The 13,665-nt window shown below is 42.9% G+C and overlaps 1 protein-coding gene across 1 annotated transcript in view; it reads left to right on the top strand.

The window, feature by feature from the left end:
* Positions 1-3,566: 3,566 nt before the first annotated feature.
* LOC129855255 (leucine-rich repeat-containing protein 7-like) overlaps positions 3,567-13,665 on the top strand; it is a 222,806-nt gene continuing 212,707 nt past the window's right edge. The window contains exon 1 of the mRNA XM_055922696.1: positions 3,567-3,842. The gene's annotated coding sequence lies outside the window, so the exon portion shown is untranslated. The remainder of the gene's footprint in view (positions 3,843-13,665) is intronic.

Genomic DNA, 13,665 nt, shown 5'->3' with positions numbered 1-13,665 from the left:
ACACGGTGTACCAGTACAGAGTCGATGTGCCTGGTAATGAGGTAACTGAGGATGATATGTACTGTACATATACAGTTGAAGTCGGAAGCTTACATACACCTTAGCCAAATATATTTAAACTCAGTTTTTCACAATTCCTGACATTTAATCCTAGCAAAAATTCCCTGTCTTAGGTCAGTTAGGATCACCACTTTATTTTAAGAATGTGAAATGTCAGAATAATAGTAGAACGAATGATTTATTTCAGCTTTTATTTCTTTCATCACATTCCCAGTGGGTCAGAAGTTTACATACACTCAATTATTATTTGGTAGCATTGCCTTTAAATTGTTTAACTTGGGTCAAACGTTTCAGGTAGCCTTCCACAAGCTTACCACAATAAGTTGGGTGAATTTAGGCCCATTCCTCCTGACAGAGCTCGTGTAACTTTGTCAGGTTTGTAGGCCTCCTTGCTCGCACACACTTTTTCAGTTCTGCCCACACATTTTCTATGGGATTGAGGTCAGGGCTTTGTAATGGTCACTCCAATACCTTGACTTTGTTGTCCTTAAGCCATTTCGCCACAACTTTGGAAGTATGCTTGGGGTCATTGTCCATTTGGAACACATTTGCGACCAAGCTTCAACTTCCTGACTGATGTCTTGAGATGTTGCAATATATCCACATAATTTTCCATCCTCATGATGCCATCTATTTTGTGAAGTGCACCAGTCCCTCCTGCAGCAAAGCACCCCCACAACACAGCTGCCACCCCCGTCCAAACAGTTCTATTTTTGTTTCATCGGACCAGAGGACATGTCTCCAAAACATACGATATTGTCCCCATGTGCAGTTGCAAACCGTTTTTTTTTATGGTGGTTTTGGAGCAGTGGCTTCTTCCTTGCTGAGCGGCCTTTCAGGTTATGTCGACAAAGACTTGTTTTACTGTGGATATAGATACTTTGTACCTGTTTCCTCCAGCATCTTCACAAGGTCCTTTGCTGTTGTTCTGGGATTGATTTGCAATTTTCGCACCAAAGTACGTTCATCTCTAGGAGACAGAACGCGTCTCCTTCCTGAGCGGTATGGCGTCTGCTTTGTCCCATGGTGTTTATACTTGCGTACTATTGCTTGCACAGATGAACGTGGTACCTTCAGGCGTTTGGAAATTGCTCCCAAGGATGAACCAGACTTATGAGGGTCTACAATTTTTTTTCTGAGGTTTTGACTGATTTCTTTTGATTTCCCATGATGTCAAGCAAAGAGGCACTGAGTTTGAAGGTAGGCCTTGAAATTCATCCACAGGTACACCCCCAATTGACTCAAATGATGTCAATTAGCCTATCAGAAGCTTCTAAAGCCATGACATAATTTTCTGGAATTTTCCAAGCTGTTTAAAAGCACAGTCAACTTAGTGTATGTAAACTTTTGACCCACTGGAATTGTGATACAATGAATTATAAGTGAAATAATCTGTCTGTAAACAATTGTTGAAAAAATTACTTGTGTCATGCACAAAGTAGATGTCCTAACCGACTTGCCAAAACTATAGTTTGTTAACAAGAAATGTGTGGAATGGTTGAAAAACTAGTTTTAATGACTCCAACCTAAGTGCGTGTAAACTTCCGACTTACATTTACATTACATTTAAGTCATTTAGCAGACGCTCTTATCCAGAGCGACTTACAAATTCAACTGTAGCTAGGAATAAAGTGACTAGGCAACTGGATAGATAATAAGCAGTAGCAGAAGCGTATATGATGAGTCAAAAAAAGTTAGTGCAAAAATGGTCAATGCACATAGTCTGCGTATCTATTTGGTTAACTATTTAACAAAGTCTTTAGCAGTCTTATGGCTTGGGGCTGTTCAGGGCCCTGTTGGTTCCAGTGCATCGGTACTGCTTGCCGTGTGGTAGCAGAGAGAACAGTCAATGATTTAGGGCCTTCTTGTGACACCGCCTGTTATAGAGGACCTGGCTAGCAGGGAGCTCGGCCGCAGTGATGTACTGTGCCACACGCACTACCCTCTGTAGCGCCTGCGGTCGGATGCCAAGCAGTGCCATACCAAGCAGTGATGCAGCCAGTCAAATCGCTCTCAATGGTGCAGCTATAGAGCTTTGAGGATCTGAGGGTGGATGCAAATCTTTTCAGCCTCAAGTGTGGCCAATAATGTGTGTTGGAATAAGAGCTTTACTATGTTTTTGGCTGTGATGAATGAAGAGGCATGCGTAATACAAGCATATGATACAGTAGTATAATGTATTGCCTTTGAATAGCACATATCCGATGAGTAGCCTAATTCATGCATATCTCCTCTCAAGGCGCTACATAGAAAAGAAAGAAACAACAATTAATATACAGAGGTTCTTGAAATATTCTAAATTCCGACTAAATAAAAACATTTCAAACGGCCCTGGAGTCAACAACTTGATAACTAAAGACCATCAGCGCTTAACAGTTTTTTTTCACATCCCTTCTCTGCTTCACTTTCCACAGATCCGTCTGTTGCTAGGCAACTGTAAAATAAAGCAGAAAACCTCTGAAGTCAGATAGCCTCCTACCAATCACCCTCCACTTCATATTCACAGCATAGATATGGGCCTTTCGATTATTACATAGGAGTGGGAGGATTTTGAGGGGAGTGATTATAATGGCCTTTTTCACAAGCAACATACAGTTATATTTAGAAGAAATGTCTTTATAGATTGTTGAAGTCTATACACTTAATGGAATTCTCTGAATAAAAGTTTGATCAGTTCCTTCATGTGGCATAGGTCTAGTCTTTGTTCCTCGATATGATTCCTCCTAGCCTACTGATCCCCTGCTTGTGGATAATGAAAAGAGTTTGTGTTATGTTAAGTAACTATGTTATAGGTTTATGTGACAGGGTGCTACTTTTGCTCTGTCACATGGGGATACCTGGGTCTGGAATAGCCTCTCCTAATTCATTGTATTATTGACAATGCTATTATAACATTGTAATAATACCCATGTAAGTACAGTGCAATTCAAGTGCAGGTGCACATTTACAACTATGCTAAACTCACAATATGCTTTAAGCCTACTGTGTATTGATTATAACACCATAGATGTTTTTTGTTTTGTAAATCATTTACATAATACATGTAATTGTGTAATAACACAAACAGGTATTGTTGTAAGTACACCTATAGGCCTAGGTAGTTATAGTAGCGAACGGTAGGTCAGGGAAGCGAACCGGGGATCGCTGGGGTGAAAGGCAAACACCCTACGCATCGCGCAAATATAATTATATATTTGATGGGAATTGTAACGTGACTCATATAGCGAGGATCGCTACAATATCATAAAACGTAATTTTCCTCCAATTATCTGAGGTGATTAGAAAATATGTGCATCAGAAAATGTATGCATACATTGTGGATAAATATAATAAAATATGGAATGTAACCATCTGTATCAACAACCTGCACCCTGTGAGTTTACAATCTGGCTTCCAGTATGTGAACATCGGTGCAGTTACGTTAAAATGAATGTCAATCAAACATAATGAGCCAATCCGCGTTATAGGGGTGGGAGCTCCAATTGCCAATGAACCTGTGTGATTGACTTTGAAAGTCCATAGCGCAGCGCACTGTGCCAATCGCAGCAAATATTTCACAGATAAATATGTAGATAAATGATTAAGAAATCTAAAGACCATGCGAGGAAGTAGCGATAACACATACCTACATTTACTCCAACCGTCACAATCCGAAAGGAGGTATTTGGGAAATTTTTATTAAGAACGTGATTCATTCGTAAAATAGAGGATTTGACAGAGGGAAAGCTATACTAACCTTGTGAAGGTTTTATGAAAAGGTATCCTACGACCTGCTCAATAAGGTAGGTCATTTTTTAAACAAGTGATTATGCATGTGAATGTTCTCTACGCTATGCAGGAGGCTCGTTACATCATGTTACTGTACGGGTCCAGTGCTGTAGTCTACTGTACTGTATCTGCATTGTGGAGGAGAAACTACACCTACTGAATTAGGCAGATGTCTATTCAGGTAAACACTTGTATTTAGTAAAGCGAGTGTCTTGGCTCAGTTGTTTATTTAATATTTACTCTGAGCCGATACAATGATACACAACTTCAAGGAATTACACTAGCTTAATCACAAACTCCAGCAACGCTTTCTTTGCATATAAGGGTTGTCATCAATCGTGAATGGGCAGTTTACATTGGTTACATTGCAGGTTACAATGTTGCATGTAAACATCACCAGCTCTTAGACAGCTTTGCTTATGTGCCTGGAGCGGTGCCTCCTATGAATAGGCATATACTAGAGTGGATGCCTATACAGACTTGACCTCATCCCTACTATGCCAAATTCTATGATTTCTGAAGTCCATCCATTCTGACTCTAAAAATTCCATTCACAGTGCTGTGTAAAGGTGCTGATGCCTTACATTACGTCAACGAGACTGACTAATGAGGGAGTTACATACAAGGGGAACAAAATAATATAGTTCATCAGGCTGTATTCCAGTAGGCTGAGGCTATGAAAGGATTGATTGGAAAGCACTCTGTCATTTTATATCATCCGCTTTGTGTATGTTTTGTGTTTGGCCACTCTCTTGACTATCACTACTAGCACTTTTGTACAAGTACAGTTGAGACTTAAGAGCACATGTACATAACTCCTGTACTGGATGGACTTCATGCCACATAAACTTCCAGAACAAAATATTTGCCCTGGAAAACCCACTCCAAGCTCTCAGCCGAATACCAATGATCATATCAAATATTTTTGTGCTATAAGTGCTCTAACTTTTTTTGCCCTTGTAAGAAATATATTTTTCACATTTGAAAATTATCTTTGATGCCTGCTGACCTAAGCTATTTGTTTCTTATGGAGGGGAGGGGTTCTCTATGTCCTTGCCAGCTCAGTTGGGCTGAGACACCACTGACAGACCAGAGCTGAAATCAAAAGGCAATGTATTGAATTATTACCAGTAAAACAATATACGGTAACGCAGGTCGTTTTACTTATGTTATTGGTACTCACAGAACCGGATATGGTTTCTTTTTAGACCTTAGAAAAACGGACCCTTATTTGGAAAATGTGTCAGCTACCAAAGCCTCTCAGGTACCAATGTGTAAGATAGTGGACCCTAGGTGGTCTTGTCAGGGGGTGCGAATCATTATGAGTCAGATGAAATCAGGAGCAAAATGGAGGTATATTTACATGTGCTGAAGGAGAGTTGGATCCATGGATATTTACAAGACATTGATGAACAATGACATAAATGTACACCTTCAAAATAACAGAGAATAACCTAAATGGCCAATTCACTGAAGCTACAACTGGTTCTAAGGCAGAGCACCTTCAAACTAGACAGAGTGTCTTTAACTTTTACAAAGTGTCAATATTTGCTCACACAGATGAATTTAGTATCTCGCTTAATAATATATCCTTTACACTAGTTTCAATATCAATGGCCTAAACATTCGAACATTTTAGGATCACTAATGAAGACATTGGGACAACACCCCTCAACGTAGAACATTCTAATTACCGAGCGTGCTCACCCGCTGGATAGGTATGCTGACTTCACCCGAGCGTACTCCTTAATAACTTTTTGGGTTGGGTTAAATGCGGAAGACACATTTCAGTTGAAGGCATTCAGTTGTACAACTGACTAGGCATTCCCCTTTCCCTTTTACTGCAGTGGGCTAAATCAGGTTTACACAGAATGATTCTTGGTAGTCTTAAACAAATCTACTTTGAAACAAAAGTATACACCTCACGCACATGGTTATGGGCTTATAAAAAAGAAGACACCTGTACGGTGTCAGATATAGAGTTGAAATGTATTGCATTTTTTGTTTGCATTCCAATATTACACTTTTTTATACACCACAGGAGACTGAAATATAACACAAACTGTTTGACATAGAAACACTGGATTTTTGTGGTAAAAAAAGAAGAAAACTTAATTATTGATTAAATTAGGAAAAATATTAATAACATCCCACCCATGAGACCAAAGAGGGCACTTTTGGTCATTGACTGCAGGAAAGGGCTACATCAGTGTACTGATTCCGCGGTGGCAAACCCTACAGTTCGGCGATACAATATATACAGTTGAAGTCGGAAGTTTACATACACCTTAGCCAAATATATTTAAATTCAGTTTTTCACAATTCCTGACATTTAATCTGAGTAAAAATTCCCAGTCTTAGGTCAGTTAGGATCACCACTTTAATTTAATAAGAATCTGAAATGTCAGAATAATAATAGAGAGAATGATTTATTTCAGATTTTATTTCTTTCATCACATTCCCAGTGGGTCAGAAGTTTACATACACTCAATTAGTATTTGGTAGCATTGCCTTTAAATTGTTTAACTTGGGTCAAACGTTTCAGGTAGCTTTCCACAAGCTTCCCACAATAATGTTGGGTGAATTTAGGCCCATTCCTCCTGACAGAGCTGGTGTAACTGAGTCAGGATTGTAGGCCTCCTTGCTCACACACATTTTTTCAGTTCTGCCCACACATTTTCTATAGGATTGAGGTCAGGGCTTTGGAATGGCCACTCCAATACCTTGACTTTGTTGTCCTTAAGCCATTTCGCCACAACTTTGGAAGTATGCTTGGGGTCATTGTCCTTTTGGAAGACCCATTTGCGACCAAGCTTGAACTTCCTGACTGATGTCTTGAGATGTTGCGTCAATATATCCACAATTTTCCTACCTCATGATGCCATCTATTTTGTGAAGTGCACCAGTCCCTCTTGCAGCAAAACAACCCCACAACACAGCTGCCATCCCCGTGCTTCACGGTTGGGATGGTGTTTTTCGGCTTGCAAGCCTCCCTTTTTTCCTCCAAACATAACGATGGTCATTATGGCCAAACAGTTCTATTTTTGTTTCATCAGACCAGAGAACATTTCTCCAAAAAGTATGATCTTTGTCCCCATGTGCAGTTGTTAACCGTAATCTGGCTTTTTTATGGCGGTTTTGGAGCAGTGGCTTCTTCCTTGCTGAGCGGCCTTTCAGGTTATGTCAATATAGGACTCATATTGCTGTGGATATAGATACTTTTGTACCTGTTTCCTCCAGCATCTTCACAAGGTCCTTTGCTGTTGTTCTGGGATTGATTTGCACTTTTCGCACAAAAGTACGTTAATCTCTAGGAGACAGAACCGCTCCTTCCAGAGCGGTATGATGGCTGCGTGGTCCCATGGTGTTTATACTTGCATATTATTGTTTGTACAGATGAACGTGGTACCTTCAGGCGTTTGGAAATTGCTCCCAAGGATGAACCCGACTTGTGGAGGTGTCACACCCTGACCTTAGAGATCCTTTTTATATCTCTATTTTGGTTTGGTCAGGGTGTGATTTGGGAGGACATTCTATGTTCTGTATTTCTATGTTTGGTATTTCTTTGTTTCTTGCCGAGTGTGGTTCCCAATCAGAGGCAGCTGTCTATCGTTGTCTCTGATTGGGGATCTTACTTGGGCTGCCCTTTTCCCTCTTTCTGTGTGGGATCTTGTTCTTTGTTTGTGTGCAGGGAGTTTGCACATCGAAGCTGTTCGGTCATTGTATTCTTTATTGTTTTGTCCTGTTTTAGTTTCACTTCGTGATTAAATTATGTGGAACTCTAAGAACGTTGCGCCTTGGTCTCTTCCTTTCGACGACACCCGTTACAGAAGATCCCACCACAAAAAGACCAAGCGGCGTTTTCTGGAGGAATGGACATGGGAGGAAATCCTGGACGGCAAGGGACCCTGGGCACAGACGGGAGAGTATCGTCGTCCAAAAGAGGAGCTGGAGGCAGCTACGGTGGAGCGGCGACACTACGAGGAGTTGGCTCGAGGAGGCGTGCACGAGAGGCAGCCCCAGAATTATTTTTTTGGGGGGCACACAGGGAGATTGGCGAAGTCAGGTCATAGACCTGAGCCAACTCCTCGTGTTTGCCATGGGGAGAGATTGACCGGGCAGGCACCGTGTTATGCGGTGACGCGCAAGGTGTCCCCAGTGCGCACTCATAGCCCGGTGTGCTACATCGCAGCTCCGCGCATCGGCCGGGCTAGAGTGGGCATCGAGCCAGGAGGGATGGTGCCGGCTCAGCGCATCTGGCCTCCAGTGCGTCTCCTCGGCCCGGGTTATCCTGCACCAGCCCTACGCACGGTGTCCCCGGTTCGCCAGCACAGCCCAGTGCGGCCTGTTCCAGCTCCCCGCACTTGCCGGGCTACAGGGTTGTCCAGCCAGGACGAGTTGTGCTAGCTCTGCGCTCGAGACCGCCAGTGCGCCTCCACGGCCCAGTGTATCCGGTGCCTCAGCCAAGGAAGAACCCTCCTGCATGTCTCCCCAGCCTGGTGAGTCCTGTGCCTGTGCTAAGCCCTAACCCTCCTGCATGTCTCCCCAGCCTGGTGAGTCCTGTGCCTTCTCCCAGAGCCAGGCCTCCTGTGTGTCTCTCCACTCAAGTGGTGATCCATGGCAAGAAGCCTCCAGTGGTGATCCATGGCACGAAGCCTCCAGTGATGATCCATGGCACGAAGCCTCCAGTGATGATCCATGGCAAGAAGCCTCCAGTGATGATCCATGGCACGAAGCTCCCAGTGATGATCCATGGCAAGAAGCCTCCAGTGATGATCCATGGCACGAAGCTCCCGGTGATGATCCATGGCAAGAAGCCTCCAGTGATGATCCATGGTAAGAAGCCTCCAGTGATGATCCATGGCACGAAGCCTCCAGTGATGATCCATGGCAAGAAGCCTCCAGTGATGATCCATGGCAAGAAGCCTCCAGTGATGATCCATGGCAAGAAGCCTCCAGTGATGATCCATGGCACGAAGCCTCCAGTGATGATCCATGGCACGAAGCCTCCAGTGATGATCCATGTGTGTGTCTCTCCACTCCAGTGACGCCCTTCAGTCCGGAGCCTCCAGCAACGATCCCCAGTCCGGAGCCTCCAGCGACGATCCCCTGTCCGGAGCTGCCAGAGTCTCCCTCCTGTACGGAGCTGCCAGAGTCTCCCTCCTGTCCGGAGCTGCCAGAGTCTCCCTCCTGTCCGGAGCTGCCAGAGTCGCCCTCCTGTCCGGAGCTGCCAGAGTCGCCCTCCTGTCCGGAGCTGCCAGAGTCGCCCTCCTGTCCGGAGCTGCCAGAGTCGCCCTCCTGTCCGGAGCTGCCAGAGTCGCCCTCCTGTCCGGAGCTGCCAGAGGCGCCCTCCTGTCCGGAGCTGCCAGAGGCGCCCTCCTGTCCGGGGCCCGCTGCGAGGGTCCCCGCTCCAGATGCGCCAAGCCTAAGTGGGGCCATGCCTAAGTGGGGCCAAGCCTAAGTGGGCCAAGCCTAAGGTGGAGCGGGGTCCACGTCCCGCACCAGAGCACCCACCGCGGATAGATGCCCACCCAGACCCTCCCCTAATGGTTTAGGTTTTGCGGACCTTGGGGTGGGGGGGGGGGTGGGGGGGGGATACTGTCACGCCCTGACCTTAGAGATTCTTTTTATGTCTCTATTTTGGTTTGGTCAGGGTGTGATTTGGGTGCGCATTCTATGTTCTGTATTTCTAGGTTTTGTATTTCTTTGTTTCTGGCCGGGTGTGGTTCCCAATCAGAGGCAGCTGTCTATCATACTTAGGCTGCCCTTTTCCCTCTTTCTGTGTGGGATCTTGTTCTTTGTTTGTGTGCAGGGAGTTTGCACATCGAAGCTGTTCGGTCGTTGTATTATTTATTGTTTTGTCCTGTTTTAGTTTCACTTCGTGATTAAATTATGTGGAACTCTAAGAACGCTGCGCCTTGGTCTCTTCCTTCCGACGACACCCATTACAGGAGGTCTACAATTTATTTTCTGAAAATAAAATAGGGCCTATTATTGGCTGATTTCTTTTGATTTCCCCATGATGTCAAGCAAAGAGGCACTGAGTTTGAAGGTAGGCCTTGAAATACATCCACAGGTACACCTCCAATTGACTCAAATGATGTCAATTAGCCTATCAGAAGCTTCTAAAGCCATGACATCATTTTCTGGAATTTTCCAAGCTGTTTAAAGGCACAGTCAACTTAGTGTATGTAAACTTCTGATCCACTGGAATTGTGATACAGCGAATTATAAGTGAAATAATCTGTCTGTTAACAGTTGTTGGAAAAGTTACTTGTGTCATGCACAAAGTAGATGTCCTAACCGACTTGCCAAAACTATAGTTTGTTAACAAGAAATTTGTGGAGTGGTTAAAAAACGAGTTTTAATGACTCTAACATAAGTGTATGTAAACTTCCGACTTCAACTGTATACTTAGTAGCCTAACTTTAAACAATGTTAACAGTTCTAATAGCGTGTGAAATGTTGTATAACAATTAATGTTTGTAATCGCTAGCATCATGAACAAACATTTGCAACCATTTAGAATCTGTGTTTTGTGCTAATGCTGGGTTCACGTACTATTGGGAACCAGGAAATTCGAAAATGTTCGATTTGCTAACTGGTTGAACATGGCTCGTGTATAATGCTGCGTTCACTTCATGTCGGATTCTTGGGACCTCCAAGTTAAAATTAACGGTAGTTATTTACGTAGACTAGAGCTTCTTATTGGTTGATTCTGATACCTCTCAAGTGGGAACCTCAGAATCCGACTCCTCCGCCTAGGTAAGCAAGTCGGACATTTCTGAGTTTTCAAACTTCTGACATGACGTGAACGAGGCATTATACTGGGGATAGCGGAGTGAAATGTCCCACGTGACGGGCACTCTCCAGTGCACATGGTAGTGTAGAGGTTTATGCCACGTTCACGTCATATCGGCAACTCTGACATTTCCAACTTGTTAACTCCGGCGGAAGTGTCACATTCCGAGTTTCCCACTTGCGAGGTATCAGAATCAACCAATAGGAAACTACACAAATAACTTACGCTTATTTGAACTCAGAGGTCCTGAGTTTCCGACATGACATGAACACAGCATTGTAAGGACAAACAGAGAAACACTTTTTTTTTTTTTTTTATTCAGACAGTTATAAAATAGGTTTGGGATGTACCCATGCATAACCTGTAATGACATTCCTAATTACATTGCAAAGTCTGTTTAAACTGGAAGCAATCTGGGTTAAGTTCCAGCTACTTCCAATCAAATCCAATGAACCTTTCCCTAATGCACAAACAAATCATGAAATAAAATTGGGCCTATTATTGTTTGGTGAAAAAAAACACCAGTTGTAAAATGTAATACAATCTTCAATAAGCAAGCAGTGCAGGTCAATAACATTAACCTGATACCTTTCCAAGTAATGGATGTCCATTCTTCATTTCATACATTAAACATGTTTTGATATTTGTTATTTGTATTTTTTATTTAAACTTTATTTAACTAGTCAAGTCAGTTAAAGAACAAAATATTATTTACAATGATGGCCTACCCTGGCCAAACACAGACGACGCTTGGCCAATTGTGTAACGCCCTATGGGACTCCCAATCACGGCCGGATGTGATGCAGCCTGGATATTATCCTTATGAAATGTATGAATATTGATGTTTTCCATTAGTGCCCCAAGGAGTGTACAGTATTAGGATAGCCTGTTGAGCTCTGTATATTCCAATTATATTAATCAGGTTATTTATGTAATGCTAAATGCTATTCCATTACTGCCTCGTCAATAATGACTTTGACAGAGAGTACGATGGCTTGAATGGTTTGGCTTTGGGCATTATTGCAGCAAACTGCTTGTTCCTTACCCATGATATAGGGAACAAGCATAAAGACAACAGCATAATCATTCTGATTGTGTCGTGAAATTTTAAGGCTATTTTCACTGTTTGCTTTATTTTCGGCTGGCGCTAAGGAGGTGCAAGTCTCGAAGGCACATTAGTTTGCAATTACGTCATGCAAAACCTGGCGCACTAGCCTTATCCAATTTACCTGTCTAACATCAGCTCGCTTGTGCTGAGGTGGGAGTGGTGGCAATATTTGAGGTGTGTCCTTAAAAACAAGAGGAAAAGTGACAATTTCATGCAGCGCTAATTGGAAGTTTTAAGACACACAATAAGCAGTTCTTAGTAACGCAGTTGATAATGGCATGGAAGGATAGATGTGCCTTTTGTGTCGTGAATCTCGTATTTACCCACTGGTCGAAAACTGGTTGAATCAATGTGGTTTCCACCTTATTTCAACAACAAAAACTCACTGTGACAATGTAGGAATCAACATGGAAAACTGATTGGATTGGATTTCACGTTGAATTCACGTTAGTTGACAACTCAATCTAATGTAAATCAAAATTTTACGTATAAATGAAGTCTGTGCCCAGTGAGTAGAAACATAAACAAGATTGGTTTCCCATAATTTCGTTTAATTTGATTAAAAACCAAGCATATCATACTTCAAGGCTAGTTTAGTAGCGTCGCATAGGTGCGTTGTTTTATCCTGGCCATTAGCAAAAAGTAGCCTATATACATAAAGGGGTTTTAAATTATCTACTGAGAGTGCGTTCACATTGTATTCACAATTCACATACCTGCATTTCGCTTGTGCATAGGCTATCCATCCCCATTTTCAGAGTGCCCCTTGTCCTATTACCGAAGACAAGCTCCTCCAAACTATTCAGTCCTCCTATAATACCATAAACGCCAGATGTTATTTTTTTTCTGCCCCGCACATAGGCAATGATACAATTGACAGGAGACTAGTATTTTGTATAGATGTGCGAATGTTATGCGTAAAGACATTTAGGCCTATGTGTGCCCACAGTGCCATGGAACGAGAGAAGCGACTTATGATATCATGCGTCAGACCCGATCCTATTTAGAAATATTGTTTTTGGTTTAAATTTTGTTTTGATTGTTTTTAATTTGATTATAACAAAATTAGAAAGATACACCATCCATGGGTTTATGGTGATAATGTACATTGCTCGAATGCAATTTCATCTGATATTTCTGGAGAAGTGCCAATAAGATGGTTCCATGATGTTTATAAAACATTCAATTTGTGAGCAGTATAATTGTCACGTTCCTGACCGGTTTTCTGTTATTTTGTATGTGTTTGACGGTCAGGGCGTGAGTTTGGGTGGGTAGTCTATGTTATGTGTTTCTATGTTTGTTAAAGGGTGACCTGATATGGCTCTCAATTAGAGGCAGGTGGTTTTCATTTCCTCTGATTGAGAGCCATATTAAGGTAGGTGTTTTCACATTGATTGTTGTGGGTGGTTGTCTCCTGTGTCTGTGTATGTTGCACCACACGGGATTGTCTCGGTTTGTTCGTTCGTTTATGTAGTCTGTACCTGTTTTATGCGTTCTTCGTGTTTATGTAAGTTCGTTAGTTCAGGTCTGTCTACATCGTTTATTTGTTTTGTAGTTTATCAAGTGTCTTTCGTTTCGTCTTCGTTTTGTTTAATAAATTCATTATGTCGAACTATCTCGCTGCGTATTGGTCCTCAGATCCTTCTCGCCTCTCCTCGTCTGAGGAGGAGGACGAAGTAGACAATCGTTACAGAACCACCCACCATAATACGACCAAGCGGCGTGGGGGAGCGCAACAAGGAAACCAGGACTCGTGGACATGGGAGGAAATATTGGACGGAAAGGGACCCTGGGCACAACCAGGAGAATATCGCCGCCCCAAAGCTGAGCTGGAGGCAGCGAAAGCAGAGAGGCGGCGATATGAGGAGCTAGCTCGGAAGCAGGAAAAGGATCTGGGCTACACTACGTGGGCGGAGATCGACAGGTG

Source organism: Salvelinus fontinalis, chromosome 5, assembly GCF_029448725.1.
Source record: "Salvelinus fontinalis isolate EN_2023a chromosome 5, ASM2944872v1, whole genome shotgun sequence".
Classification (NCBI taxonomy): domain Eukaryota; kingdom Metazoa; phylum Chordata; class Actinopteri; order Salmoniformes; family Salmonidae; genus Salvelinus; species Salvelinus fontinalis.
Note: the sequence above shows the minus strand (reverse complement) of the source record. Positions and strands in the feature narration are given on the sequence as shown.